This window comes from Chelonia mydas, chromosome 3 (genome assembly GCF_015237465.2).
Source record: "Chelonia mydas isolate rCheMyd1 chromosome 3, rCheMyd1.pri.v2, whole genome shotgun sequence".
Classification (NCBI taxonomy): domain Eukaryota; kingdom Metazoa; phylum Chordata; order Testudines; family Cheloniidae; genus Chelonia; species Chelonia mydas.
The window spans coordinates 171,726,687-171,754,236 of record NC_057851.1 but is presented as its reverse complement, the minus strand read 5'-3'; the positions used below and the strand labels follow the sequence as shown (position 1 = coordinate 171,754,236).

Here is a 27,550-nt window from a genome sequence, read left to right as displayed (position 1 = left end):
TGAGATAAATACAATGAGAGTTATATTTGCCAAGTGAAGTAAACTGGAAAAACAAGTTAACAAGGTGATGTGAAGGCCGCATGACACAGGCACACTGGAGAACATGTGAGGAGGAGTAGAGTCTTATTTGGGGGTAAATTTCAAAAGGATCCATTTCAAGGGTTTACTGGGCTATAAGAAGAAGGGAGAAGAACCACTTTGTTATCCATTTTCCTGAGAAACACCTTTGAAAGAGGAGGGAGTGGTTCATGAACAACTGGATCCTGAATTGACTGAAAATGAGCATACTTTGCAATGGTGAGAAACTGTTTGAGACAAAGGAGTGTAGCCTGTTAAAGTTATGGCTAGTCTGTTAGAAGCATGTTATACTTTTGGTTTATTTGTAACCATTTCTGTTTCCATTATTCTTACTCAATACTCACTTGAATCTGTGAATCTCATATAAGTGCTGTGTTGTAATGAAGGACCTAATCCTGAGTTGTAACCTTCTCTTTAGGGCTAACTACTGAGAGTGTCCAGTGACAAGGGCTGGACACTATAGAGAGACACTTTGGAGGTGTTTGGGGATTGGGGTACACCAAGTGTTACCTACAAGACCCAGTAAAGGCTGGCAGAGCTTCTGAGGAGATTGGATGGATGGCTAACAGACGGGAGTGACAGCTGTCTTGTCTTGGTGTACGGCAGGTATCAAAAAGTTATATTCAGTATTTTGTTCACTACTTGGTGACATTTGCCTCAGAATTTGCTCATTAAGAAGTGAAAATCAATAAACACAGAAACAAGAATTCCCAAAGATGAGGGGCAGTCTAATCCGACAAACACAATTTAGCATAATAACAAGAAGTTATAGGAGAGGATATAGAGATGGTATTAGAGAACTAGATGTGAGACTAGTCGATTGCTTTAGGTTTGTGTTGTAACCACTTTCCTTGTTCAAAATCTTCCATTATTTTGCAAGTGTTCAATGGACTTTGTTAACTGCTGTTGCTACTTCTCTTTGTACTTTAATTAGCCTTAGTACTGCTAGTTTTATTGCATCAACTCCCTAACAGAGGAAGCTTTTACAACCTGTGGTTATTGAGCTTGAATACACAGAGAGAACTTTTAACCTACTGTACAGCAATTAAATTCAATTCAGACCTTCTCGTCTTGGAAAGGGAGGGATATTCATCATTTAACAGACTACAGCAGATTTAATTTACCTTTGCAGTGCTTATGTATTACCAATGGTTTCTAGCAGACCCTGAGAGAGCTAGATAGACTATTGCCAGCTTGAATTTTAACTTGACTATTTTCAGTTACACTAGGGACTGACCTTAAGGCCATGCCTCTCCACCCCAAATTGGGCTGCATGCTTCTTCGCTGCAGTGGATTGAGACAAAGTATTTTACATATGGAAATTGATTTTGCTGGCTCCAGAAACTGCTGCTACATTATCAGTAATGAAGAGATGGGATTAGTCACCTAAGAGTAAGGCCTGCAAAATAAGGCTTTTGAAAATGTAAAGGTTAAACAGGCATTATAGTTCCATAACAATTATTATTTATATTACCATAATGCCTAGGAGTCCTATTCATGGACCAGAACCCCATTGTGCAAGGTGCTATACAAACAGAGAGTAAAGATGGTCTCTGACTCAAAGCACTTACAATGCAACAGCTATATAGAACAGCTGAGGCAGAAATCCAGATCTCAGAGTTGGAGGGTGAAATCAAAGGTTTGATGTAACTTGTGCATTTTATCTAGCTGTAGACTGTATAGGACTGCTGGCTAGGGCCTGAAAATGAAATATAGGCATGTGGTGATTCTTTCATTTCCTCAGATTTTTAGCTAGAGAAGTGGTGCCTAGGCCAACAAGAGATGCTTAGAAAATAAAACATGATACTTTTCAGAGTAGCAGCCGTGTTAGTCTGTATCCGCAAAAAGAAAAGGAGGACTTGTGGCACCTTAGAGACTAACAAATTTATTTGAGCATAAGCTTTCGTTAGCTACAGCTCACTTCATCGGATGCATCCGATGAAGTGAGCTGTAGCTAACGAAAGCTTATGCTCAAATAAATTTGTTAGTCTCTAAGGTGCCACAAGTCCTCCTTTTCTTTGAACATGATACTTGTAATCCTTAATCTCTGTGGACCAAACAAACAAAACCAATGCTCAAACGCCAAGCCAGAAAACAAAACAAAACAAACCCCCGCCCCCAAACTTCATAGCTGAAAAGTTGTTCACTAGGGAAAATAAAAACAGATACTTAAACACATTGGCCCTGCTATCACATAAGCATGTGAGTATAGTCCCGCTGAGCTCAGTGAGTCTATCCATGTGCAGAGTTATTTGCATACATAAGCATTTGAAGGATTGGGGCCTATGGGCTCAGTTCAGTTATCCTGCACTTTGTCGTCATCTACATCATTGCAAAGTGAGTGTAAAATATTACACCATTCTGATTTGGGTTACATTTGTACCCTGCAAAATGAATGTGAAATGACGACACAAGATGCAGCACAATGGTAAAGCAAGCCTTTTGTCTTCAATATGATGGAGAGTGTTAGGACATAGATATTCAGGCCTGTCTGCAAATGCCTGTACTTTAAGAATTTAGGTGTATTCTTATCACTTGGCTAGTTATAGAGGTATAAAAGAAAGAATCAAAATCACTGTCTGCTGGTGTAAGGTCCTTCTCTTACTGTGACAGTCTGCGGCTCTGTTCTTAGGCTGAGGCCTTTGGCTAAGCAACAGAGGCAGCCACAAGCTGGGAAGCGAACGGTCACATCCTCACATTCCAAACTAGTCACATTGAAATAAGGTGCTATTGGGCTGTTAGGAATACAATCCTGTCCTGATAGTGCCTATCACCTCCAGAGAAAGGGAAGTGCCTAGAAAATGTAAAAGGAAACTTAGTTTGATAGCATCCTGTCTGGCAAGAACTCACTTATCAATAGCTGGGATGTGAAATCCTCACTTATGTATTGTTTTGTCATTATAGTTCCCACTTTGCTATTGTTTGTCTGTATAATCTCTGTCTGGTTCTGTGATTGTTTCTGTCTGCTGTATAATTAATTTTGCTGGGTGTAAACTAATTAAGGTGGTGGGATATAATTGGTTACATAATCATGTTACAATATGTTAGGATTGGTTAGTTAAATTTCAGGAACATGATTGGTTAAGGTATAACAAAGCAGAACTCAAGTTTTACTATATAGTCTGCAGTCAATCAGGAAGTAGGGGGGTGGGGGTGGGCATGCGGGTGGGGGAGATGGGAACAGGGAATGGGGGTGGGGAAATTGGAATCATGTTTTGCTAAAGGGGGAAATGGGACCAGGGAATGGGGGTAAGGAAATTGGAATCATGTTTTGCTAAGGGCAGGAATGGGAACAGGGACACAGGCGTAAGGCTCTGTGGTGTCAGAGCTGGGAAGGAGGATACTAAGGAAGGAAACTGGAATCATGTTTGCTGGAAGTTCACCCCAATAAACATCGAATTGTTTGCACCTTTGGACTTCGGGTATTGTTGCTCTCTGTTCATGCGAGAAGGACCAGGGAGGTAAATGGGTGAAGGAATAAGCCCCCTAACAGAGAGGATGGAATTTATGTTCTGATTCAGTGACTGATGTCAGTTGCTTTGCAATGGACAAGAACCTTGCTATAATAGCCAATACATAAACATGGAGGAATGACAAATTCATGGGAAACAACAATACTTGGTTACAAACTGTACAGGAAAGACAGCCTATGCTGAAGAGATGGGGAGTAGTGCTGTATCTAAAGGATTGTGTTGTTTCTATTGCTCTTTATACAACAAAACAAGATGTAGAAACCACATGAGCACAGCTGGATCCCACATAACTGTTTACTAACTATACACAAACATGCAACACCTACATGTATGTGGTTTCTGGGGGCTTCTAAAACATCAGACATAGAACATGGTGAGTACCATGAAAGAGCCCACAAACTATTTAAAGGGATACCACCCCATTCCTACATATGAGGGGCTGAATGTTCAAAATAATCTTGGCACATAACGTTTCAAAATTTCATTCCAGGGGCAAGTTAGTAATAGAAAAGTAAAGGAGGTGTCATTTGATTTGTAAAAATTGACAGAATTAGAATTTCAACGGTTTCAGCCTCTGCAGTGTGGCAGGGGAGGACTTGTATGCTCCAGATCCTCCACCTGGTGGAAATTTTGATAATACGCCATCAGAAATGGCTCAAGTTGGGTATCATTTGAAAACCCTTTCTCCCACAAACACAATGGTACCAAACATGACAACTCTAGAACAATTATGCAGATATACATTTGAGAAAATGTTTAAAAATCAACTTTTTAAAATTATACTTTAACATAGGGATGTATTGCTTACATAAAAAAAGACATTGATCTTTGGTAATGGTAGGGACGTTAGCCTTGGCATGTAGGACTGAAAAAGTTTATTCATCAAAGTCATCATCAGTGTCATTTGTGTCTAGGGCACCACTGCTAGACATATTGTCACACTGATCTTCATCTGTGCTGTACTCACACATTACCATACAAGGTAGGCCAAATGTTTGCAGAGTGATGAACATCTGGCTTTTGCACAAAAGCATTTGGTTAGCTGAAGGGTTGATTTGGGAGTGCATAGTATTTCACACATAACTGGTGTGATCAGTCCATCCTCCAAGAGCCATTCATGCCCTATAGGGGAGGGTAGTTTTGGTTGTGCTCAATCATCCCAGAGCCATTCCATTGCTTGATAATTTGCCCTCTTGATAAACGCACCCTTTATCAATGCAATTTTTCTCTATTTGTCTGATTCTTGAAAAACATCCACCAATGTAGCTCTGGAAGTAACTATGTTGGCCCCACACAGTATTCTGATTAGCAAAGAAAGCAGCTATAGCTACCAGTCCTAGATGGAGACTTCTCTTCTCAAGTACTTTGTCTGTCAGATGTCCCAGAAAAACAGGATTTTGGCTACCCTGAAGCCCTCTGGTCCAAAAGTCCTACAAAAGTCCCTCACAGCAGGGTGTTGGCTACCCTGAGACCCTCTGTCTTACAGAGTCACGGACCTCTTCAGATATTAAATGGGGAACTGCCACAGCACATATGATATTCTTAGTACTTATATCCCTTGTTTTCAAAGGAGTCACAAGTTCTGGAAATATGCCCTGTGGATGTTTCATTACTTGTTTTTTCAATTAATAGTTTTGGAAGGGACAATGAAGAAGAGACCAAAAATCAGTTGACCTGTACTTACTCATCAATCATTCACCAGAGCTCTTAGTGTGGTGCCATCTTAAAGGGGTCATTTTGACCCTGGTTAGTTAGTACCAAGTTCACCATTTAACTTAGTGAACTGGCCATTGACTGACCATGACCAAAGTTCCAAGCTGAAATAAACACACACACACACACAGCGCCTCTGGTTAACCATTCATAATCCACACTGTTCAAGTGTAATTGTTTCAGAGTGGTAGCCAATGTTAGTTTGTATCCGCAAAAACAATGACAAGTGTAATTGTAGCACTCTCAATAAATTTCCATATGAATGGTTTGATGCTAAGAGAACCCAGCTCCCAGAATCCTTTAGCAAATTCAGTACCAAGCCTCACTACATTCATATCAATCTCAGTAATTCATAAAAATAATTGGCACTGTCCTAACACCTGCCACCTTCCCTCTGACTTTCTTCTTTGCATTCAAGCACAGTTTTAGTCTGTTCTTCTTGATTGGAGCCCATAGATTGATGGTGTTTGGGATAATTCTTTGGGTTTTGAAGGCTTCATATAAGTCATGACCCAAAATATCCATTTGACTGACATCTGAAGACTGCTATTGTCATGATATTAATATGCTCTGGTCCATTATAAGCGAATGGGTTGCCAGTGCAAGTAAGTTCATCCTGTAGCTTTAACAGTGACCCCTTTTGTCATTTAACAACACCTAATGAGTCTAGATGGTTCTTGGTTACTTCTAAGTCATCTCAGCCATATTTAAAATTTCGTTCAAAATTCCATGGAGTTCTGGGGTTGTCAGGAAAAACCAAGAAAGAGCATTTGGATGCTGTGTTATGCCCACCAACCCTTCAATGATTTTGATTGCTCTGTTTTCATGTTCTAGGGCTTTCTCTGAATCAAATGCACAGAAGGGAATGGCAACCTTTTAACAATCCAATTTCCTTTTCAAAATTCTTGCCATATGTTGGGGTCAGAGTTTTCTACACCTCTTAGCTCAGTGAGGTACCAGGTGATTATCACAGAATAGTTGGTTAAATCTAAAGCAGAAAAGTATTTCACAAAGTCTTGCAGTGCCGTGAGGTGCAAATTCTAATTAGCTGTGCTGACAGATTGAATAAAGAGCAGCAAAGACTTGCCCATACCTGGCATTTGTCCTGGCATCTTCAATGTTTTCCTGGTGCTCAATGTACTTCCTTTCCAACCTTGCCAAATTCAGTTTCTGAGCCACAGAGCATTGTGTTTAACCAGGTCCTCTGTAGTGGTATTCTCCAAAGATACAGCTAGTCAGTACTCTTTTTCTCTCCACTGATCCCTAAAAATGATGAAGTCCAAAGTCAAAACAAAACAAATTACTTTGGGATTGTAATTAGTTACGTAATGCATGTTATGTAACTGTGTGCAAACTATTTGTGGATGGACTCCAGTAATTTTTGGCTGGATGCTGACATCTTAACCAGTGCCTCATTACAACTCTTTGGCACAATAAGCAAAGCTGACAATGCCACCAAACTACTTCTTTTTGCTGATGGTGAGTCAACCTGAAGCACTCCTTCCATTTGCAGCAATCTGTAACATTAAAAAATTAACCAAGTAACATGTTCTGAGCACTAACTGATAACACTGTAATGTCAATCAAGGGCCAGAATTTAAGTTTGTGAGGGCTGCATGTTTGACATGGCTGTGTTAAGGTATAATTTAAAACTGCTGATTTTTAAACATTTTCTCAAATATATAGCTACATAATTGTTCTAGGTGTGTCTTGTTTGGTACCATTGTGTTTCTGGGAGAAAAGACTTTCGAAGGATACCCAGCTGGACCCATTTCTGACAACACTGTATTATCAAGATTTCCACCCACTGGAGGACCTAGATTTGGGAGTCCAGGGTAAGGGTCAGTGAGTACCCCCCTGCCATGACGCAGAGGTTGGCACCATTGTAATTTGATTCCATAATTTTTTACAAATCAAATGACACCCCCTTACTTTTCTATCATTAACTTGTTGTGTAATTACACGTGCTCCCAGACTAAAAGGAGTTAGGCTCCTAACACATCTATTTAGGCTTTTAACTTTCATTAAAATCACACATTTCATAGTAACTGTTACATGTTACTGAGAACCAAGTACTTGTATTACCTGCAGTTTTTTTGCCTATAGTTTGCAATGATTAATTCTTGACTGCAAATGAGAACCTACTCACCTGCGTGCAGGGTATAGATTCCATACAAATTCTTAAAATATAATGTTTGCCTGTGGCAGAGTTTCCTTTTGAGTTCTAAGTTCATGAAAACTAATCAGCCCTTCTTAAATGTGGGTGAGTTTGCATACAGAGAAAGAGAAAGGTAGAGATGGCTCTTTCTAGCTAAATGAGGCTGCAATAAGTGTGGGAGGTTCCTATAAATAATCATTTCATTTTATAAATGGCACCTGTAGCAGTGCACAGTCTGCTCCTGCCTTCTTGCATTATAGCAACCTGCTCAGACTCCACTGGTTGGCTCTCCACACCATGCTGTTTATTTCGGTTCCCTCCACCAATGCCTTTGCAGTTTTGTGCAGCAATACTATTTATAGCAGTCCTTGTATCCTCAGCCCTTTCCCCAGGGCCCAAGAGGTCTCCCTTCCTTGCTGGGAAGGGGCTCAGTATCTCTCATGTAGGATAAATTGTTTCAGATGTCCAGGTGGGCTCCAAGACTCTTCACTGCCAGGGTATCATTGCGAGTGATGTGAATAATAGTGCTGTAAACCCCATTGTGCTAAGCATGAACCTGATCCAGCACGGCTACAAGGAACTGCCAGGGGTACTGCAAGTGGATAGATATGAACTGCTGACCAAGCAGCTGACCTGCCAGGTCCTGGAGAGAAAGCTGCAGACTGTCCAGGGGGAGAATAGGAAGCCAGATCCATGGCTGTGGGAGCTACAAGGCAAGATGGCCAGCCTCAGGAATGATTTTCAAGCCCAGCTGCTGTACAAGAGGAAAAAGACTGCTCAGGTGGAGGAACAGCTCCATCAGCATTCCCAGGTGGAGAGCAGGGAATCGCTGACTTGGCAAGCCAGGTCTCCAAAGTGTTTGAGCTGTTTGGCACTAATGAGAGAGAGGCCATCCATATGCATGAAGGACTGTAATGGAGAGATGGAGAACAAGGATCTAGCCATTGCTGGCTTCAGTTGGTCCCTGAGGGACATTCACACTGGCAGGGACAGCTTTGACACAGACACAATCACAAGTACAAAGTCTTATCTGTATTACAAATCTATGCAATAATTATAACTGTAGTCATACTCACATCCTCAGAGATATTGTAGGCTCTGATGGACCTCTCAATAGCATATGGAGATTCTCTGACTTGATGTGGGTTTATGCTATGCATATCTTCATAAATACCTTCTTCTCTAACATCAGTTATAGATACTAGTGCTGAGGTGACAGTAGCTAAAAGGGAAATGGAAATAGTTTGGATTCAGCAAGACTGGGTTTTGACCTTGTGTTGGGGTGTATCAGCCCTGCACTGGTGCAGCAGGGGTTAATCCTTCTCTCCGGGCCAAGGAGGCCATGCTCCATTGGCTCTGCTGAGCATGCTCCAGCTGCAACCAGGGTATAAAAGGAATCAGAGCAGGTCAGTCTGAGCTGACTGTGAAGGAGGTGTGCTATCAGCTCCTGCAGAAGGACTGAATGCACTCCAGGATGCAAAGGCCAGTCAGACAGAGTTGAACCAGGACCCCCAAACTCAGGATGCCACTGAAGGAGGGGAGATCATGTAGACGTTAAGGGGGAAAGCCACGGAGAATCAGGTATGAAGTGACCCAGGGGAACTTTGTGTGGAGTGTGACAAAGCTCTGTCCTTGCCTCTGTGGGTCCCGCGTTTCCTGGTGGATTTTGCTAGCCTCAGAGGCTCACTGTGACCCTCCACGTAACCCTTCTCTCTTTAGAGACAAGGGTCACAATCTACTGAGCCATTTTCATCATAAGCCAGCAAGGGAGGTGAGGAGAAATTATCCTTCCTTGCACAGTCTCTGTTGTCTCCCAGTCTCAGTGATTAATCAGGGGGCAAAGGTGGGGGGGGGGGAGCCCAGGCCGACCCTCTACTCCGGGCTCCAGCCCAGGGACCCTAATAGTATCAGCTATGGTAGCTGACCTTTTAGAAACATGACATGTACAATTCCCTGGGCTACTTCCCCCACAGCAGCCCTCACTTCCTCAAGCTCCACTTCACCCTTACCTCAGGGCCTCCTTCCTTGTGCCTGATATGGTGTGTACTACTCAGCCTCTCCAACAGTGCAACTTCCATCCACAGCTCCTGACATGCACCCCCACCTGACTGACTGGGAGGCTTTTAACTAGTTTCAGCCAGCCCCTGAGTGGCTTCAGGTGTCCCAATCAACCTAGCATTCTCCCTGCCTTCTAGAAAGTTCTTAATTGGCCCCAGGTGTCTTAATTGACCTGGAGCAGTCTCCATTTCACTTAACCTGGTACCAGGGATTTGTTTAGCCTGGAGCTAATATATCTATCTCCCACTACTTTTCTATAGCCATCTGGCCTTGCCCCGTCACAGAAGTCAGTTGCAGAACCGGACACTAGCTTGGCATGTTGCAGTACGATCCCCGCCAGGCTGGTGGCAGGCAACTCTGCCACTGTCAGGACCCTGGGATAGGACCCAGTGGAGGGGGAGGGCACTGGTCCCAAAGGCTGCGCCAGTGACTCTGGCTGCTAGGCTGCCCTGCCCTGATAGCAAGAGCCTCACCAGTGACTAAGGCCGCTAGGCCACCGAGCCCCGAGACCAGATGCAACCCTATAGACTCAGCCACGGGGCTGTAAGGTGCCCCTCCCTCACCCCCAAAGGGTGATGGGTGTACCAGCCCCGCAACAGACCTTTTCTCTATTTATTGTCCTAAATTTTCCTCCCATATAGGCAGAAATTGTATCTGCAGTGAGGATATTGTGGACAAAAATTCATCACTTTCACCCAATTTCCATCCCTCCAGAAGGGGTGAATACTTCATTTGGGGTGCTACTGTTTAAAATTTTAGACTGTACTTGTTCTGCCTGATTCATGTCAGTACTAATCTTAATTAAATGTGAATTTTTCCTTTCTAACCACTGTTTTAGCTGCAAATTTAATGGTGGTATATATGCTTGAAAACTGGAGTACTTTTCTTAATTAAATCTTGATAATCTGGGTTACTAAAAATGACAGTCTCATTTGCAAAAATAGGTATCGGTGATATTGTTGTATGTCCAATAATCATGGGTACTTGTGGCTTAAAAGTTTGGATTTGTGACCACATATCTAATCTGACAACCACATATCTAATCTGACCAGAATAAAATTCTTTGTGATTAGTTACTACATAATAATGTGCAGTAACTCTGTCCTAGGTCACCACTCCATGGGAGATCCCCACTTAGTTGCACTGGACATGACACCAGTGTTGCGTTGACTTTCAATAGGTTCCATTGGCACTTTCCAGTTGGCCACATAGTGGGATTGTTACCATAGGCGTCAACTTTTCCTGGCGCCGGTGGGTGCTCACATCCTCCAACACCCGGCCCTGCCCTGACGCCGCCCCTGCCCTGCCCTCATTCCAACTCCTTCCCTAAAGTTCCCGCCCCAACCCCAACCCTCCCTGCCCCTATTGGACTCCTTCCCCAAATCCCCGCCCCGGCCCCGCCCCGGCCCCGCCTCTTTCCCAAGCACACTGTGTTCCCCCTTCTCCCCACTCCCTCCCAGCACTTGCTGCCATGAAACAGCTGTTTCACAGCAGGAAACGCTGGGAGCTAGGGGGAGAAGTGGCATGCTCAGGGGAGGAAGCCGAGGTGGAGGTGAGCTGGGGCAGGGGGCAGGGTGGGGAGCTGCTAGTGGGTGCAGAGCACCCACCAGTTTTCCCCCATGGGTGCTCCAACCCTGGAGCATCCATGGAATCAGTGCCTATGATTGTTACCTCAAACACATTACACCTACAGTTCCATTGATGTCCTTTTTGAGAGTAACAAGCAATCCATGGGACTTTCCATGTTTGGGCATGGTGATGATTTCATTTGCTCCCTGTAGATGCTGTCTTCTAGGTGACCTATGGAGTGGACAGTGGCTTATTGATTAAATACATCCTTATTTGGATTGAACATGGGTAATGATAATGTGAAAGAGACATATAAGGATTTTGAATTGTCACATATCTTATTTAAATAACACATGTCATAATATGGATGTGGTGTCACAGATCCCTAGTATCTAATTGCACCAAATGATATTCTTTGACACTTAATTTGGCATTTGACTTTCTCTTCTCCATATTTTTGAATATAATGTGGACAACGCCAATTAAGATTTGTTTATTCCTAATTAATTTTGGCACCTTTCTCAATTTTAAGAATTGTAAAGTATTATCAATAGTGTTATTACATATTTACTATATGCTGAACAAATAATTTTTTCTATGTAGTGATTTTTTCCTGATTATTATTATATATTATCAATTGACTAATTTTTATCTGAGCTTCTTTAAATAATTTGGTTATTTCATGCATTTTATACACCATGAATCATTCTTCAATTGCTAAACCATAAATTTCCTTTAACATGGGATTAATTAATTTGTTAGCTTCTTCCTGAAACACATAATTGATATTCTTTTTAATTCTTTCAACATCCACCTTATTCCAAATTGACATTCCTGTTTCAAATAAACCTGTAATACTGTTTAAAATTCCAAAAGGATTAATTTTTCATTAAGGTTGATCTTTATATTGAAACCTACATTGGCAATATCTTGTACATATTTTTAAGGCCACGATTCTGTCACAAAAGTCAAGGAGGTCACGGATTCCGTGACTTTCCAGGACCTCTGTGACTTCTTCTGGGGTAGGGCTGGAGCAGCTGTCAGCCCTGGGGCTGCTGGAGCAGTGGCCGCCAGAACAGCTGACTGGAGGCCAGCCCCAGGGCCACCAGAACAGTGGCTGGGGTTGGGTCAGCCCCCCTGGGGCTTGAGCAGTAGCAGTCAGCCCCTGCCGCAGGAGCAGTGGCTGGGCTGGAGCAGCTGCAAGCCCCAACAGTGTTCTATTTGTCGCCCCCTCTCCCTCTGAGGGTATTTTTAGTAAAACTCAAGGACAGGTCACGGGCAATAAGCAAATATTCATGGAAGCCCGTGACCTGTCCATGACTTTTACTAAAAATACCTGTGACAAAATCCTAGTTTACTCGCTGTTGATAAGCAGTAACCTTATCCACAAGAAGTACTGGAAAGAAGGACATAACCTTAGTGTTCTTACAACAACTAAATTCATTCATTTGTCAATGAGATAAATTTAACCCAACAGAGATATGCATACATTGCATTTGATTGACCAATACCCCTGGTATAGGCATCGCAGTGAGACGCCTAGCAGGGCCTTCTTGTAGAACTAGATATTCTTCTTCGAGGGGTGTCCCTGTGGGTGCTCCACTCTAGGTGTCAGTGCATCCCTGCGCCGGAGAGCGGAGATTTTTTGCAGCAGTACTCGTTCGGGGGAAGGGTATGCACAGGAGCTGTCTCGTGCACCTCCTGTAGTGCGCCACCCCCCCTCCCCCCGACCGTTCTCTCAGTTGCTTCTCAACTGTCCTCGGCTGCAGACAGAGCTCCGCAGCAGTGCTCTCCTTGATACTTTCTGGGGAAAAAAAAGTTACAAGTTACATAGGAACTTCTTATAAGTCTATACTTAGTTACACAGTTTCATTAGTTCCTCTTAGAGGTTTTTCTTAAAAAAAAATTTTTTTTCATTACTTAGTTCTCCATTTAGGAATAGCTCTACGGCTTACCACTGCAATTAACTCCCACCCTCATATATCGAGAGCGGGGAAGAGGCTTAACTGAAGTCATGCCAGGCTCAACAGGGTTTAAAAAGTGTGACTCCTGTCGTGAATCGATGCTGGTCTCTGACAGGCACGCATCCTGCATCCGCTGTCTGGGAGAAACTCATATCTCCCAGAAATACATACATTGCAGCAACTTGAAGTCAAGAGCAAGATGTGATAGGGATCTCCATTTGAAAATGCTTCTGATGGAGAAATCCTTCCAACCTCTGCAAGAGACGTCCTCTGGGGAGTCTCATAAACTGTGATCCCTAAGCAATGATAAGGCTCCGACTTCCAAAACTATCAGGAAGTGAGCCTTGACCTCTCCAACAAGGGACTCTCACAAAAAGAGAGCTTTGTCAGCAAGGTCTTTACCCTCAGTGCTCCTCTCATCCACTCCACCATCCCTCAGCCGACCTCTGCCGAGTCCCAGTGCGCTGCACTGGACTCGAAATGTCAAGTCTCGTCCACGGCGCCGACTACCCTGGCGCGGAGCGCAAAACGGGCAGCGGCACCACAATCAATGCTGCCGTCACTGGCACCAACCCCAGACTTGATGCCTTCTAACAAGCCGAATCCGGCACTGGTTAGCGCTCCAACGGTCTACCACAACCCCCAGGCGGGACCAATGCAACTCCTACATCATGCTGACGTAGCAGTTTCTTTGGCACCACAGTAACCACTGCTCAGCACTGAACACTCCCTGAGCTACATAGCACAGTACCATCCTTCATCGCCTGCACCACTCTCCATGCAAAGTGGCGAGGAAGCAGACGTGCAGGACAACCACATCTCCTCCCAACGTTCATCCCCATCACAGAGGAGACCTACATGGAATGCTATGAAGCCTAAGCCTCATCCCTCCGAGCATTCACAGCCCTGGTATGCACAACACTGGCCTTACCCATTGCCACCTTACCCCATGCAATGGCCACAATGGGGTCCTTGAGCCACATACTAGAACCTATATTCTGCCCCCTCTTCCCCAGCCAGAAGAAGATTCAGAGTACATCCCTCCTTACCACTCAGAGAAACATCTGACCCCCCCTGAGACCGAAATAGAAGAGGAAGAGATACTATCACAGGCAGACCTGGATGATTCACTACCTGCCCCACACTCATCTTCCACACCAGAGGAAGTGGTGACGCCGTCTATCCTGACGGCGCTGGATGAGCTGAAACCATTCCAAGAACTCTTCAAAAGAGTAGCAAACAGCCAAGAAACTGCCTTACATGAGGTGCAGGAGAAACAACATAAGTTGTTAAAAATCTTACAGCCGGCATCATCAGCCAAGATCACCTTCCCCATGGATGAGTCTATAACGGAGCCTGCGGAGGCCATATGGCAAACACCAGCATCGGCACCACCCACCAACAAAAGGGCTGATAGGAAATACTTTGTTCCTGCCAAAGGCATGGAATTTTTGTTTTCACACCCTCAAGCCTGTTCTTTGGTAGTAGAAGCTGCCAATCAGCGCAGTAAACAGCCCCATTTCTGCTGCACACCACAAGATAAAGAACACAAGAGACTGGACCTCTTTGGGTGTAAAGTTTACTCATCAGCCACGGTTCTGCTCAGAGTTGCCAATTATTCTGCTCTACTAGCAAATTATGACTACTCTAACTATAGTAAATTACAGAAGCTCGTGGAAGACCTCCCCAAGCACAAACGTCCTCAACTCAATGCCGTTGTTAATGAGGGTCAGATAATAGCCTGCACAGCGCTGCAAGCCTCAATGGATGTAGCGGACACAGCTGCCCGAACAGTTGCAACAGCTGTGGTTATGAGAAGAACATCATGGTTGCAAGCTTCGGTTGAAAGAACTACAGCTAAAAGTGGAGGACCTCCCCTTCGATAGGGATAAACTATTCTCATCTCAAACAGATGACGTACTCCATACCATGAAGGACTCCCGAGCAGTGCTGCGTACACTAGGCGTACACCCACTGCCTGACAAATGCCCATGCTTTACACCATACCAGAGGTCACGAGACACCTTGTTTAACCGTCAACAACCATGATACTTCGTTCAGAACAGACCCAAACAACGGGCTCAGAGACAATGAGCTCCATAGAACTAGGCCCTGTCCATCTACATCTAAGCCACAATTTTGAAGTATTGGTCAAGGGTATGCACAACCTCCCCACACCTCGAGCGCCAACAGATACGCCATCCCACAACTTTGGTAACTGCCTACGCCCCTTTTACTGTGTCTGGGCTGTGATAACAGATCATTGGGTATTGGATATCATACAATTATGGCTACACCATCCCTTTCACAACCGTCCTCCCCTCTCCCGTTCCCTGTCCCTCTCACGAGTACCTTCTGCAACAGGAAGTAGACCACCCCTTACTGCTGGGTGCTGTAGAACCTGTACCACACCAATACCAAGGGAAGGGGTTTTACTCCAAATATTTCCTGACAGAGAAGAAAGGAGGAGGATGGAGACCAATCTTAGATCTCCAAAAACACAACAGATTTTGTACGCAACCACAGGTTCAAAATGGTCACTCTGGCCACAGTAATCCCAGCGCTAGACAAAAGTGCCAATCGACAAGAAATGGAAGGCATGCTGAAGACCACAATAGACCTGTTTCACCAGCAAGGTCTACAGATAAACGAAAATAAATCCACCCTGGCACCAACCCAGTGATTGAGTTTATCGGAGCGACCTAGACTCCATACAAGCCAAGGCAATATTACCAAACCACAGGTTCACTACATTGTCCAAACTTATTTCCACAGTAACCATCAGCCCACAAACTTCAGTGAGGACATGCCTTCAGATTCTGGGACATATGGCAGCTATGACTTTTGTAGTAAAGTTTGCCAGACTCCATATGCGCTGTCTGCAGTACTGATTGAGTACGGTCTATGCACCCAGCAAACACTCTCTCAACAGATGCGTGACTACCACCAAGGGTTATCCTCTCCCTACAATGGTGGACACAACCAGGGAATGTATGCTCTGGGATTCCCTTTCAACAAGACTCCCTGTCAGTGACTATTACAACAGACGCCTCCCCGATATTCTATGATTCTATGATAGCTTGGGGTACCCATTTGCGTCACCACAATGTACAGGGCAAGTGGTCTGTGACGGAAACCCAACTACATATCAATCTCCTGGAACTCCACATGGTACACAATGCATGCCGCCACTTCCTCCCACTCATACAACACACCTCAATCTCTATTCTCACCGACAATGTGGCATGCATGTTTTACATCAATAGCCAAGGGGGAGCCAGGTCTCACTCGCTATGTGTAGAAGCCATGAACTTATGGAACTTGTGCATCTGCAACAATATAAACATCAGTGTCATTCCTACTGGGATGCCAAAACACTACAGCTGACAACCTCAGCAGTCACTTCTCACGGGAACACGAGTGGGGAAATCCACGACAGTGTTCTCAGCACGATATTCCAAAAATGGGGTCACCCAGTAATTGACCTGTTCGCCACAGAAACAAACTACAAATGTCCCCTCTTTTGCTCCAGGGTAGGCCCCACACTGGGATCATTAAGGCACACCTTCCTTATCCCGTGGAACGCATCGCTCATGTACGTCTTCCCGCCGATACCACTGATCCCACGGGTCATCCATAAGATACGACTCTACAGAGCATACATCATTCTTATTGTCCACACATGGCCCAGACTTGGTTTCTGTTCCTGTCATGCCTAGCAGTCTGTGCGCCACAACTGCTGCCCTTACGGATGGACCTCCTGTCCCAGAACAAGGGCCTGATGCTCCATCCAGACCCAGCGACGCTCCATCTCAAAGTGTGGCTCCTGTGTGGTTCCAACATGGAGAATTGAACTGCTCGGAGAAAGTAAAACAGATATTACTAAATAGCCGTTGCCTCACCACTAGAAATACTGCAACAGGTGGAGAAGATTCTCCCTTTGGTGTCAGCAAAAACAGCTGGACGCGACCATGGTGCCTCTATCTATGATCTAGACTACCTACTAGAACTGAAGGAAACGGGGTTAGCCATAAGTTCTATTAAAGTACACCTGGCTGCCATCACGGCCCTCCACGAACAGATAGAAGGGGCTTCAATATTCACTCATGCAATTACACGGTGCTTTCTCTCAGGCATACAGAACGTGTACGCAGAAGTACACCAACCTACACCACCATGGGATCTCAATCTTGTGCTCAAATATTTCATAAGACCACCCTTTGAACCTCTAGCAACCTTCTTGCTCTTACATATGTCAATGAAGGTCGCATTCCTAGTGGCAATCACGTCTGCAAGACATGTCAGTGAAATAGGAGCGTTGATGGCTGAACCACCGTACACGGTATTTACCAAAGACAAAATCATGTTATGTCCTCACCCAAAATTCTTGCCCAAAGTGGCTACACATTTTAATATTAACCAAATGATACACTTACCTGCCTTCTATCCCAAGCCACATAAGGATTCTCGAGAAACAATGTTACACATGCTAGATGTCAGACAGGCTGTAGCCTTCTAGAACTAAACCATTTCGCAAGTCACCAAGACTATTCGTCTCTACAGTAGAGCACTCCAAAGGCTCTACAATATTGACCCAGAGACTCTCCAAATGCGTCCCTTCCTGTATTCAAACTTGCTGCCACCTACATAACAAAGAACCCCCTGTGGGCATCAGATCCCACTCAACACGAGCCATGGTGACATTGATTGTATTCTTGAACAATGTCCCCTTAATAGACATTTGTAGAGCTGCAACCTTTGACATCAGAGCACACTTTTGCAAAGCATTATGCTATCACCCAAGGCCTTGTCTCAGATTCTATTGTTGGCCTCACAGTGCTCTCATCACACACTTATACATAACTCCAAACCCCTGCCACCCCTAGTGGGATACTGCTCTACAAGCACCTAGAGTGGAGCACCCACAGGGACACCACTCGAAGAAGAAGAAGTAACTCACTTTGTGCAGTATCAATGGTTCTTCGAGATGTGTGTCCCTGTGGGTGCTCCACTACCCATCCTCCTCCCCTCTACTTTGGAGTTCACATGGCGAGCTCTGCGATAGAGAAAGAACGTAGGGCACGGTCGGGGGTGCATGTGCTACAGGAGATGCCAACGGCTGCACGAGCCTGTTCCTGTGCACACCTTTCCCCCGAATGAGTACTGCTGCAAAAAATATCCAATCTCCAGTGCCGGGACGCACCGACACCTAGAGTGGAGCACCCACAGGGACACACATCTCGAAGAACCATCGTTACTGCACAAGGTGAGTAACTTCTTCTTCCACAAGGTCCTACAAACCACTTTTCCTTTTCCACTACTATTGCCTGTACCTCAACTTTAAAATATTTCATAATAACTTTTAGACTACGCAGAGAGTTAATTTAGATACAGGCTTCATACATGCCTTCATTTTCACAATCTAGGTTCTATATAGTCAATATGCCACATTTTTACTGAGCTTTGACATTTGGTTTTGTTTTTCATATTCCATATGGAATTCCACCAGTTATTGGTGAGGCTTTATCTCCAATTGTAATATATGTTTTACATTCTTCCCACATGGATTCCTCTATTGGGGAGAGATTCTTTTCCAGTCTACAAAAGGTATTTGCTCATTTTCTTCTATGTTATATGCAAGAACAATTTTCTCACCTATTTCCCCTTGAACTTTTTGGTACTACTTATGAGCAGTTGGAAGAAGTGTTTGAGAGACTGGGTTTTTTGGAAAATAATGCACATACTTTCCTCCACATTTTTGGATATTTAATTAAATTTTTTCCCATAATATAAATTACCATCTAATGTTAAACGTAATGCTAACTATACAAACCTGACATATGATTTTTTACCTTTTGTATTTTCAAAGTTGTACTATTAGTCCATGCTGTAAACAGTGTGTTATCCTACATTTTGGTCAAAATTGTCAGTATGTTGATAGTTCCATTCAAAGAAAATCTCAGTTGATAGGTGCTGTGCACTCAACTTGAGTCCTTGACTTTGTTTCATTCATTCTTATGCCCCAATCACTGTCACTGCATTATAAGCCTCAATAGGCAAGTCTGAGTCTAGTTTCAAGATAATATCCTGATTAGCCTTGGTTATTCTTGTTTCCTGTAGTACTGGAACAGTCTGTTCCATTTGAACATATTCAGTATTAAAGTAATACAGAATCAATGTTGTTAAGACATGCATTTTATTTTCCTGCTACTGAGCTGTCTGTGTCCGGTCCTCCACTTTCTCTTTTGTGGTTAACGTCTTGGATTGCTCTGCCTGTGGAGAAATATTTCTTTTCCTGTACAACTTTAAGTGATTGGCATGGTAGAATTTATCTACCTTTCTTTTTCCTCTTGTTACTCTAATTTTGTACACAGAGGAACTGAATCTATCCATAATATAATATGGACTAGTCCATCAGTTACAAAAATTGTGTTCTGGTACAGCATATGATAGCAGCATAACCTGATCTCCAATTTCCCAAGTGTTCTCTCTTTGACCTTAATCAAAATAAGTTTTTGTCTTCTGATTAAATCTTCCCAATTTAATAGCTACCTGCAAGTGAATTTCATTGAGATGTTTCTTTAATGCCTGCAAATAGGTCTCTAGTTTGACTCCCTCTAGCTGTGTCCCACTGGTATGCCATAAAAGATGAGTACTATGCCACTCGATAGGATTCATCACCATGTATTTTGACAGGTTTCCACACCCTTTTTATGGTTTATGTCCCATCCTCCAATCCTGTTTCCGGACATGTACACTTCTGGTGCTGTCAGCCATTTTGAAAAAATACATTTTAATTTTTGTATTGGGTAATGTTAGGGGTGCTTGTGTGCATGTATTTTGACATGTTCGGCTGGGTTTTGAGAGAAACGTAAAGTAAAAGAGTTTTAAAAAATTACGAATAGAGTTGATAAGAGCAAGAGAGCCTGTGTTAGTGAGCAGAGGGCAGTAAGAGGGTTTTAAAATGTGCTTTAGAGGAAAAAAAAGTATTTTAGAAAAGAAAAAATAAAGAGTTATTTTGAAATACGTAAAAGAAAATCAAAATATTTATTAAATAAAAGAGGAAAAATAAGGTTTCATAAAAAGAGAGGAAAATGAGGAAAAGGGTCTTTAAAGAATGGAGATGAGGTTGTTTCAAAGGTTTATGAAAGAAAGAGGGAAAAATAAAGAATTAGTTTTAAAGCAGAGCACAAAGCTGGCTGAGAGAGAGCAAAGCAGCATACCCTGCGGCTGCCTCTAGTGAAATGATAACTATTCAAAATGGTGAGTATCGCGAGCAAACCACCCTCTCAGCTGGACCAATCAGAAGCTGATCTACAGCTGCCTCATAGAATGCATTTTCCTGAACCAATCAGGGCACTCGCTTTTTTGTTGTTGAACCAATAGGTATGAGTGATCGCGAAGTGGGTTGTTTGAAAAACTCTAGCCAATGAGCGTTTGATCGACTTGTATAACACCAAACATTTTTGCAAAAGGGGTTTTACATTGGGAGCCTATTCATGGCAGTCATATCCTTTTACAAGATGCCCACAGACACCAAGAAGCCCGAATTGCTTTTGGGTGCCCCTGCTCATGTTCAGAAGAGACAACCTATTTACATATATTTTGCTAAAGAGACAGCCCTTATGCTGAACCCCGTGTTTCAGCTTGAAATTGAACCGAAGAACCAGGAAGACTTTATGGGGCTTTTGCTGGTTGTAAAAGAGGAAAAGGACAGTGTGTGGAAAAATCTGCTCTCGGTTGGAGGAAACAGACTTGAAGGCAGAGATAAGACGGCCTGTATTTTATAACAAATTGTTGAAAAATTATAAACATTTTATATTTATGGTTAAATATATTTGGTTTTTATAGGCATGGGTGGAAGAAGAGCCTATATATGTGGACATGGCCTCTGAGGGATTGTCTGAGGATAGCGAAGCTGAGAGCCAGCCATTAGACCCTGATTCATGAAAAGATGGTGACATTATTACGGTAAAGCAGCTGAAAGATTTTAGTCATGAAGAAATTATTACAATTATGTGCTTAAAATGTTGTTGTTCGTTTTTTGACAGATAAACAAGTCAGCACCATACAGGATCACAGCCCAGGTATGTGGCAAGTGGCCGTCAGATGTAGAGCCAACACAGCATGATGAGGTAAAAACAGTTTAGAGCAGCGGTTCTCAAACTTTAGCAACCTGAGGACCCCCATTTTGATTTAAAAATTTTCACGGACCCCACTCCCTTCCCCCACTCTGCCCCAGGCCCTGACCCCACTCCACCCCTACCCCCAAGGCCGCACCCCTGTCCCTCCTCTTCCCGCCCCCTCTCCACCCCTGCCCCTCCTCTTCCCTGCTCCATCCCTCGAGTGTGCCCTGTCCCCACTCCTCACCCTCCCTCCCAGCACCTCCTGCACGTTGCTGAACAGCTGTTCCCTGGCATGCAGGAGGCACTGGAAGGGAGGGGAAGGAGTTGAGGGAGGGAGAAGAATTGATGAGTGGGGCTCGCGGACCCCCTGGAGTACCCTCGCAGATCCCCAGGGATCCGCAGACCCCAGCTGGAGAAACGCTGGTTTAGAGCATTCTGAAAGGAAAAAAAAAGCTGGAAAATAATAAGGGGGGTTAAATGCAGCTATATGTTTGTGTTTAATAACAGGGTGCTGATATGGTTCCCAACAGTGTGACTGCTGGGGAGGATGCTGATGATTCAGATGAGAGTGTGACTGAGGTAGCATGAGTTAATTTTTTGCCTTTTTTATTTTTAAATTATTCCAACAAAGTTTAAAACCTACTTTTTTTTTCTTAGCTTTTGAAAGACATCTTCAGAGTATGAAGAAGATGACTAGAACGGGCCTTTGGGAAGAATAAACATGATATGCACCTGCTGCTTTTACATAAAGCAAGATTTTAAAAAGTAAGGAAGTTAACCAGCAGAGCTGTGAAGATGATGTTATGACCACCGTTATAAGGGCTATTGTAGTAAACACCATTTACCACTGTTTGAAAGAACAGCTTGCTGATAACTGTGCAGCCTGCCTGCACAATAGATGCTCCCAGTCAACGCTGCCATGATTGTATGTTTTGGGGTCACTCAGAAATATTTCACTAGATTAGATGTATTTCTTCTAAACTGCATGTGGCATGGGTCCTAAATATAATTATGTCCCAAAGCTACAAACTGAAATGATTTAACATGGCCAATAAAACTGTAACCAAAGTTGTCAAAATGATGATAGAGGTAGCAAAGACACCAGACCCAATGGCATTGCTGATAGACCTTGCAAATAAGGTGTCATCAAAAATTGGCCAAATGGTGTGTAGGAGGATTCATAAAATAGATTATAAAACTTTTTACATGACAAAACCTTTTCCTAAAGGGCCCTTTAAATCACTGCCAGAGCCCTGCCACCGCTACCCCACGGCTTCAGCAGCGGGGCTCAGGAGGTGATTTAAAGGGCCCGGGGCTCCGACCACTGCAGGGAGCCCTGGGCCCTTTAAATCACCAGCCTGGGGAAGCCAGTCCGGTCCGGCATGGTGTACCGGCTTACTTTCACCTCTGGACTCAGATGATGAAAATGAACATGTGTCAGTCCACACTGCTTTGGATCATTATTAAGCAGAACCCATCATCAGAATGGATGCATTCTTATGGAATGGTGGTTGAAGCATGAAGGGACATATGAATCTTTAGCGTAACTGGCACGTAAATATCTTGCAACACCAGCTATAACAGTGCCATGCAAATGCCTGTTCTCACTTTCAGGTGACATTGTAAACAAGAAGCAGGCAGCATTATCTCCTGCAAATTGTAACCAACCTTGTTTGTCTGAGTGATTGGCTGACCAAGAAGTAGGACTGAGTGGACTTGTAGGCTCTAAAGTTTACATAGTTTTATTTTTGAATGCAGGGGTTTTTTTGTACATAATTCTACATTTTTAAGTTTCTCTTTCATGATAAAGAGATTGCACTACAGTACGTGTCTGAAGTGAATTGAAAAATACATTTTTGTTTTGTTTTTACAGTGCAAATATTTGTAATAAAAATAAATATAAAGTGAGCACTGTATGCTTTGTATTCTGTGTTGTAATTGAAACTAATATATTTGAAAATGTAGTAAACATCCAAAAATATTTAAAATGAATGGTATTCTATTGTTTAACGGTGCAATTAATCATGTGATTAATGTTTTAATTGCAATAATTTTTTAAAATGCTTGAAAGCCCTACATAATATATATTTTTATGTTTTAAATAACATTTTATTGTAATCTCCCCTCAGTTGGGAGTTTTCATATTATAGTGTGTTTTGTATAATTTCTTTCCAGAATTTTTTCATGTTAGCAAAAGAATTAAGAAAAGGGTTTATTTTCAAAACAGTTGGGGGGGAGGGGGAGAGGTGTCCTTGTTGTAAAATATAATGTTTTCCTTTTACATTTAAAAAGTAAGCTCTTTTTTGGTATAAGCTCCTTTCTTAGTGCCATTTTTCTTGTATGTGTGTTTTGTATAAATCTAAACTTTAATCAGCAAGCTGTTGTATTTTTTGAGAGAAGTAGAACATCTTTTATTTCACTGGTAGCAAAATAATTAAGAAGGATGAGTCAGTGTTTATCTTACATCTTCAAACAGATGGGAGCAGAGGGGAGGGGAGGAAGGCAGGGAGGGAGGGAGGAGATGGCTCTTGTTTTAAAAACTTGGTATGGTATGATTGGTTCAGGAAGAATGCATTCTATGACGTAGTTGTAGATCAGCTTCTGATTGGTCCAGCCGAGAGGAGTGGTTTGTTCCCAAGGCTCACGGCCCAGAATAGTTATCATTTCACTGGAGGCAGCCGCAGGTAAGCTGTTCCTCTCTTCTAATCTTTCTCTTTGTCATCTGCTCACTAACAAAACAGGATCTCTCTGCCATATGCTGTCTTTCTTCCTCGTCTTTCTCTTTGCCATGTGCTCACTACATTTTCTCTCAACCTAACAAAGAAATCTTTACCTTCTTTTTAGTCATTTCCCCCTCTTTCTTTCATAGACTTTTAAAACAACCTCATCTCCATTCTTTAAAGCCCTTATTCCTCATTTTCCTCTTTCTTTATGAAACCTTATTTTTCCTCTTCTATTTAATAGATCTCTTGCTTTTATTTATTTCCAAATAACTCTTTTTATTTTTTCTTTTCTAAAAAACTCTTTTTCTCTAAAGCACTTTTAAAAACCCTCTCACTGCCCTGTGCTCGCTGACACAGGCTCTCTTGCTTTTCTCAACTCTATTCTTTATTTATAAACTATTTTTCTTCAGGTTTTCTCTCAAAACCCAGCCAAACATGTCGAAACACATGCACATAAGCACCCCTAACATTCCCTTTACAAACATTTTTTTTTTCAAAATGGCAGACAGCACCAAACATGTACATGACTGGAAATGGGATTGGAGGGTGGGACATAAACCATAAAAAGGGTGTGAAAACTTGTCAAAAATACATGCTGAATGGTATACTATTAAGGTGGCATTCGTATAGTTCTGCCAGTCATCACCTCAAAGGGTGTATGATCTGTGGAGGCAGCTGGAGTTGTTCTGAGTGCCCTTAAAATGATTGGAATCAGGGTATCCCAATTGCATCCATTGACATCCACCAGCTTCCACATTAATTTGATGGTGTGATTTGTTGACACTATCATCCCTGATGATTAAGGTCTATATGGAATGTGCACATTTTGTTGCATTCCCAACAGCTGTAAGCATGTTTGGAACACTTGCCCAGTAAAATGTGTTCCTCTGTATAACTCAACCCTAGCAGGGAGTCCCCAATGAGATAAGATTTGTTCCACCAAAATTGTAGCTGTGGTTTGCAGTATTTACCTTAAAGGGAAATTCTTCCACCCACTTAGAGAATGGATCAATAAGAACAAGAAGGTATTGGTTTCCCTTGATCACAATAGTTCATCTATGAAAAAGCAATATGCCTCTGATTTTTCCCTCTCTTGGTATTGACACCTCCTCGGCAATTATTGGGAGTGGACCACATCCACCCTGATTGAATTGGCCTTGTCAACACTGGTTCTCCCCTTGTAAAGTAACTCCTGTCTCTTCATGTGTCAGATATTTATGCCTGCATCTGTAATTTTCACTCCATGCATCTGAAGAAGTGGGTTTTTTACCCATGAAAGCTTATGCCCAAATAAATCTATTAGTCTTTAAGTTGCCATCGGACTCCTTGTTGTTTTTGTGGATACAGACTAACATGGTTATCCCTCTGAAACTTTGTAAGTATACTCTCTATGCCATTATCTAAAACAATGATGAAGATATTGAATGGAACCGGCCCCAGAACTGATCCTTGCAGGACCCCACTTGTTTTGCCCTTGCAGCATGATTGTGAACTACTGATAACTACTCTGTGGGAACAGTTTTCAAACCAGTTTTGCACCCACCTTATAGTAGCTCCATCTAGGTTGCATTTCCCTAGTTTGTTTATGAGAAGGTCATGCAAGACAGTATCAAAAGCTTTACTAAAGTCAAGATATACCATGTCTACCGCTTCCCCACATCCACAAGGCTTATTACCCTGTCAAAGAAAGCTATCAAGTTAGTTTCACACAATTTGTTTTTGACAAATCCATGCTGACTGTTACTTATCACCTTATTATCTTCTAGATGGTTTGCAAATTGATTGCTTAATTATTTGCTCCATTATCTTTCCGGGTACAGAAGTTAAGCTGACTGGTCTGTAATTCCCCTGGTTGTCCTTATTTCCCTTTTTATAAGAAGTTATGTCAGTGGGCATGGGCAATTCATGATTGCATCTGCTTTCTATTGGGCTGGTGTTCTACCTACTTGAGACATGATAATAGAGAGACAAAGTGGGTGACGTAATATCTTTTAGTGGACCAACTTCTGTTGGTGAAGAAGAGCTCAGTTTGGCTCAAAAGCTTGTCTCTCTCATCAACAGAAGTTGGTCTAAAAAAAGATATTATCTCACCCACTTTGTCTATCAGTTCATCTTGTGGTCATCTAGGAAACCACCTGAGGTGGTGATAAGGAAGGTTTCCTTAGAAACTTGAAATAGTCCTTTCTGATTAGCCCTTGTCAAGAGCTATTGGAAGTTATTTCCACTGCAGAGAAGAGAGAGTGTTTAAAAGAGGAATTTCCTTTTTAAATGCTCTTTGAACAAGCCAGGGAGTGGACACAGCAGAGGCACACAGGGGAAAAGCCCGCCAGCAATATGAAATAAACTGAGTGCATCAGGTAGAGGAAGGGAAGAGCTTTAGGCTTTGATCATGCAAATTGCTCTGTGGGGGTGGACTCCAGAGTCATGCAGAGCCCAATGAGGCTGGATTTGCTCACCTGTAGCAGTTTACAGGTACAGCAAGGAAAGAATTGCTAACAGGTCCAGCTACGGAAGGGGCCTAGCCAAAGAAAGACCAGTGTGTTAGTGCACACAGTTATGCAGCCTGGGGAATGAAGCAGACAAGCAGCAAGGGAAAACGAAAGATGGTAGGCGCAAGTAAAGATTAATCATGACTAAGGCTGTGAGTCTTTCATGGAAGTCACGGATTCTGTGACTCTTCGGGACCTCCGGGACTTCCACAGCTGCAGCGGCTGGTGTGGCTGACCCCAGGGCTGCCCGAGCAGCTGGGGCGGCCCTGGGGCCAGCTGCACCAGCCGCTGCTCCGGCAATCCCAGGCAACTGGTCCCAGGTGCTGCCCCGGAGCGGCAGTGGCACCCCAGGCCTCTCCTCGCCCGGAGCAGCGGCGGTGGCGGGGCCCTGGGCCTCTCCTCGCCCGGAGCAGCGGCGGTGGCGGGCTGCCTGGATGAGCGGTGGCAGTGGTGGTGGGGCCACGGGCTGCCCCCCGGCTCAGAGGAGTGGCGGCGGTGGCGGCGGGGACACGGACTGCCTGGAGGAGTGGCGGCGGCGGGGACACGGACTGCCTGGAGGAGAGGCAGTGGTGGCGGCAGGGCCAAGGGCCGCACCCCAACCCAGAGGAGCGACAGCAACAGTGCCCTGGGCCACCCCCACCCCCAGGAGCAGCAGCGTCCACTGGAGCACCCCTGCCCCCAGCACCTGAGATTTATTTAGGGGTATTTTTAGTAAAAGTCACAGACAGGTCACTGGCCATGACTTTTGGTTATTGTCTGTGACCTGGCCGTGACTTTTACTAAAAATACCCGTGACTCAATCATAGCCTTAATCATGTCTAGAGGAGAGCACGGTCTCCAGCAGCCTGCCTACCTCTCAGCAGTGCTGGGAACAGCAGCTCCGCAGTGAGAGACTGTGGCAGCAAACTCTCCTGGGATCAGCCTGACAATAAAGGTATTCGTAGCCTAGGGAAAAGGGGCTGAACTGAAGGGCAGAGCTTGTGATGTTTGTATCACTGTTAGGTGGATGTCTCATTACAATCTCTGTTTTGTTGTCATGGTATCAGTCCTGCCTTCCAACCCTGACAACCCCTCCCCCACCGCTGCCATCACGACAGACTTTGTTCTCAAACAATGCAAACACTACACCATTAAGTGTTTTTTTTAAAGCCAGTGAGCTATGTATGAAACAAATATCATTATCTTTGAACCTTCTTCCT

General features: G+C 43.5%; 2 long non-coding RNA genes across 2 annotated transcripts in view; one reads left to right on the top strand and one right to left on the bottom strand.

Annotated features, from left to right (window-relative positions):
- The window catches only part of LOC122465216, a 32,430-nt gene extending 5,156 nt beyond the window's left edge, over nucleotides 1–27,274 (bottom strand). Inside the window, exons 1-3 of the long non-coding RNA XR_006289891.1 lie at nucleotides 27,205–27,274; nucleotides 8,499–8,644; nucleotides 6,358–6,527 (exon numbers count right to left, since the gene is read on the bottom strand). This is a non-coding gene — a long non-coding RNA (uncharacterized LOC122465216). The remainder of the gene's footprint in view (nucleotides 1–6,357; nucleotides 6,528–8,498; nucleotides 8,645–27,204) is intronic.
- LOC114022517 lies at nucleotides 503–22,420 on the top strand. The gene is made up of 4 exons (XR_003566590.3): nucleotides 503–684; nucleotides 20,865–20,984; nucleotides 21,065–21,148; nucleotides 21,797–22,420. It is a non-coding gene; the product is annotated as an uncharacterized LOC114022517 (long non-coding RNA).
- Nucleotides 27,275–27,550: the final 276 nt, after the last annotated feature.